Source organism: Tupaia chinensis, unplaced genomic scaffold (genome assembly GCF_000334495.1).
Source record: "Tupaia chinensis unplaced genomic scaffold, TupChi_1.0 Scaffold000270_2, whole genome shotgun sequence".
Taxonomy (NCBI): domain Eukaryota; kingdom Metazoa; phylum Chordata; class Mammalia; order Scandentia; family Tupaiidae; genus Tupaia; species Tupaia belangeri.
In genome coordinates, this window is record NW_006159751.1 from 3284511 (window position 1) to 3289425 (window position 4915).

Consider the following 4915-nt stretch of genomic DNA (forward strand, 5'->3'; position numbering starts at 1 on the left):
AAGGGCCCACAGACCTCTGTCCTCTCTCACTGCAGGGCGTGTTCCCCACCCAGGTCAGTGTCTCAGGGCCGGGGTTTCCCTTGTATCCTCACTGTCTGCCTCATCCTTGTTTGCTCCGGAACATTCAGCAGTTGTTAAGTACAGCCCCCCAGCCCCCACAGCCAGGTAGGTTATTCTGCCTCCCTCTCTAATTTATGCCATGCCAGGGTTCAGTTTAAAAGATATATTGACACAGAGTCTAAGGAGGAATTAGTGAAGCCATGTGAGCGGATTTTTTTTTTTTTTTTTTTAGATATTTTTGCTATAGACTGTGTGCTTGCCCAAGAGACAGAGATAGAGAGACAGAAAGTGAGAAATCACACCCCTCCAGAGGTGATGGTCATGCCTTAATCCCTTCTCCATTCTCCTCTTGGAATTTTGGGCACACACGCACATGTGCCCAGTGTGAACGTCAAACTGCCGAGTCTGGGACTTGAAGTGTGGTTGGCCATGTGGGAGTCCAGTGAAGTAACTATTATGCCATCTGGTGGTCCCAAGCATTGTGAATTTGGTCTCCGGAATCTAGGACACAGGTTACTGACTCATTAAAGAGGATCTCCCATTTGTTTCATGACGAATACCTCAATCTTTTTTTAGGCTTTGGTAGTGATTTCGTTTTGTTACAAGAAGGAAAGAAGTTGAGTAGAGTAGATGTTAACTGCTTGGATGCTCTTTGTCACCTCCAGCTGCCCTCTAAGAGAGATCTCGCCCCTCTCTTTGCCCATCATTGTCTCCCCCACCCTACTTCTCCTTCCCCTCTGTCTCTCTCCCTCACCTGCCTCGGCCTACCCTGCCTTGGCTCCTGTAGGTGAGCCACAGCGCAGCCTCCCCACACAGCCTCTCTGCTATCTGGTACCAACCTGAGTAATTCAGCCCTAGACACCAGCATTTTGGGGTGCTGTTCGCACCTCTCCTCGCCATTGGCGTGCTGCTCATCTTCGTTTCTCATCTTCCCAGCCCTCCTGCTTATCCATTCTCTGTGGGTGCCAGTGATAACCATGGCTTCTTTTCCGCCTAGTTCTGCCTTTCTATTCCAGCAGCACATCCCTGACACACTGGCCATCACCTGCCTCTGCGCAGCCCTGTATGTGAGGCCAGGACGATTGCTGAGAAGTCCCTGGAGACCCAGGGTTTTGAGTTATGTGTGGAGTATGTCTGCCGTGTTCTGACCATAGGAGGCCTCCCTAATAGTGTCAGACAGTGGCCTCACTCACCTTAGGGGAGGTAGCAAAGCATCAGTTAAGCCCCATTCTCCAGAGCCACCAAAAAATGGGTGAAACCTGGGACCAACAGATGGCGTGATATTTATGTGGCTGGACTCCCACATGGTCGACCATAGTTGGAGTCCCAGACTCAGTGGCTTAAAACTCATGCTGGGCTCATGTACCTGTATGCCCAAGATCCCGAGAGGAGAATGGAGGAGAAGGGATTACAATGTGGCCATCCCCCTCCCCCCCAGGGGTGATTTCTTGCTTTCTGTCTCTCTGTCTCTCTAGTGAGCACACACACCCTATAGCAAAAACTTCTCTAACAACAACAACAACAAAGAATGGGAGAGATGTGAATCTTGGCCTCTTGTTTGGCTCATCTCTATCGCTGTCTGCATCTAGTCTGCCTTCCTCCCAGTGGAGCTCCCAGGGGAGCACCTGTCTAGCTGTGCCTCTTTACAGGCTGTTGCAGGACCTCCTGGGAATGGTCACATCCCTCTTCCTGCCCAGTACGATACCTCCCCCAAGACCACCATCACCACACACACGCACGCACGCACGCACACAAACACACACACGTAACCTGAAGTTGTATGCAGGTTGTAATTGCCTAATTAAAAAAGAACCTCAGCAGGACTCCAGGGCTTTCTTTCAATTGTTTTACATTTTCCTTGTGTAGATTCTTAATCTTTGCTTCTGTGTTGATGGATTGATTATTCAAACTATAATGGGATGCTGGTCCTGTATTTTGGCAGAGCTATTGTTTTTTTCTTCATGTGCATTTTTCTATTATGTTCTCACTTTGTCTCCATTCCAAATCGTGTCATTTCTCTTGTATAGTTAGGTTGTTTATATTTTTCTACTTGCACAGGGTCCAGAAAATATGGGAAGTTACCCCAAAACTCAGATCTTAAGAAATTGATTTTTATTTAATTTTTTTAATTGCCAGAGGGTGTGTGCACTTGCCAGAGAGAGAGAAAGAGAGAGAATCCCTCAATGGGACATGGTTCCATTGTAATCCCTTTTCCTCCATTGCTTTACCCTGTGGGGATCTGGGACACACATGCACATGTGCCTGGCTTGTTTTTCAAGCTGCCAGCTTGGGATTTGAGTTGTGATTATTCATGTGAGTTCTGGCTCCCTTAACCTCTAGGCTATGGGACTGGTTCAGGAAAATAATTTTAATAGTTCATGAATTTAATTCTGGGTGGAAGAAATAGACTCAAGTCACCTCAAGAAAAACAGTATTTGGAGTAAAGATACAGACAAAAAAGTCTCACCCTTCTCTCTCTGTCTCTGTCGGTCTCTCTCCCTCTCTGCCTGTAGAACATCCCTGTCTTTGTCCATGCATTTGCTTCCTTCTCTCTCTGCCCACCTACTTTCTGAGAGATTCTGCTGCTTCATCGCTTCAGATGGCCTGTGATAGCCTGCGGCCTCATGAGACACAATTCCACTCGTAAGTGTTCTGTTTCAAATACCAGCCCTAACCACCTTGCCTTGTTTCCCAATTTGGAATCCCCAGAGTTAGGATTGGCTAAGCACAGCTTATCGTTTTATCATGGTCATTGATCGTGGTGTGGTCTGGTTGCCTTTGGGTTGCTGGGAAAGTCATGACACATTTTTGCATAGAAAAATGCAAAAACAATGACCTAATAGTATGGGTGACGTGGTCGGGTCCTGGTTAAATAGGGCAAAACATGTCCACCTAAGAAGGAGCTCTGGTAGGTAGGCCACTTCCTTAAAGGGGGTTTAGGGCAGGCAGGTACCACTGGACATGGTTAGTATTTGACTAACCAACAATCTCATCAATTATTTACCCAGAAGGTCAGAAAGTTATAATAGATGTTTTAAATTCCGTTTATTAAAATTCATGTTCCCTACTAACAAGAAATCCCCTCAGTCATTTGATAAATAGTCTTTTTTCTTTTTTTAGATAAAATTTGCCTAAATACCTGTGTTATAGGTTATAAGTAATGAAAGTAAGAGGGTTAAGGGGGACTGAAACAGACAGGTACTAATAGCATCGAGAGCCAATAACCAAGAGGCTGACAGCATGGCAGAAAATCTATGAAAAGCAGACACAAGAACTCAAATAGCACAGTGGTCTGGGACCACTTAAAAAGTAGGTTAAAAACAGCCTTCCGTACTTGAGCGGTCCCCGAGGGCATTGCTGTCTTACAGCCTCGTTAACTGTAGCTAATGTTCACATCGGTGAACCTGGAGTATATAAGGAAAGGCTAAAGGCTAAATTATGTTTAGAATATCTAGCTTAAGAAGGCAAGAAATTACATAATATACTTAAGAAAAATTTCCATGCACATTGAAAAGTGGGTGTTTAAATGAGTAAACCCTTAGCTTTCCAAAGTAAGGCATTTGCTAAGTGTTCCAGAATAGCCACCGTCATAAACATGTGCTCTGTTTGTCAATGTTGGCTATCTGGAAATCAGGTGGTAAAGTGCCCTTGCCCCTTCAGGCTGCCCAGGACAGATCATTCTATTAAATCCCTCAGGAGGCAGAGACGGATGGCAGCTAAGAGAATGTACTTTGCAGTCAAGGTGATCTGAGTTTGAATCCTGGGACCCTGAGCAATCTCTGGCCATGCCTAAGCCTCCATTTCTGTATAAGGGAAGTGGACACAATAATATGTATCTCACAGAGTTGTGAGAATTTGATGTCCATAGACACTTTTTTTTTGAGAGTTCTAAAATGTTTGTTCTATTCAACATATATTGAAGGTCCATAGGTTATTGGTATATTTTATTTAAATGAATAAATATGGAGTCTGTCACCATATTATCAACTCTAAATATTTAAAATATTTCAATTAATACAGTTATCTTAATTTTATTTTGGAGTAATTTTAAATTTACAGAAAAGTTGCAAAGATAATACAGGGAGTTTTTATATATATCTTTTGACTTATTTCTGTTGTTAATATGCAACCATGTACATTTATCGAACTAAGAAATTAACATTGGTATAATGCTGTTAACTACAAATTTTATTCTTTTTAATTTTTTAATTTATTATAATCTTAATTTTGTTTATATTACATTGAATTGCATATAACTTTACAGTGTATTACATTGCTTTTTCAAAAGGGATTGCCATACATGTCAGTCAATACAGAGACATTAAACTCTCCACTTCATTATTCAATATCTTTTCATTGTTTTTTTTCCGATCATTATTATTATTATTCCAATTATTTTTTTAAAACAATCACTATTTCTCATTTTTCTTGTAAAAAGACTTTACCCATCATTAAATACTTCTCAGGCCAAACCAGTTGATGATACTATACATGTCATCATCAACAGGTAATAAGCCATATCTGTGTCCCTCTAATGTCCTGCCTCTCTTTTTGTTCTCTTGCTATCTTTCTCTATCCTCTTCTCTTCACCACCCCCAATTCCACACTGTCTTATTCTCCTTAAGTACTTTCACTGCTTTTATGTCCTCCAATATTTTGCTCTCTACCACAGAGTGTGGATAATTGGTATATATTAAGTGGATACATACAATATATTTCTTTCATAGCCTGACTTACTTCACTCAGCAATAGATCCCCCATATCTGACCACTTTCTATCAAATGCCAGGGTCTTGTCATTTTTTATTGCTGGGTAGTATTCCATAGAGTATATATGCCACACTTTTCCAATCCAT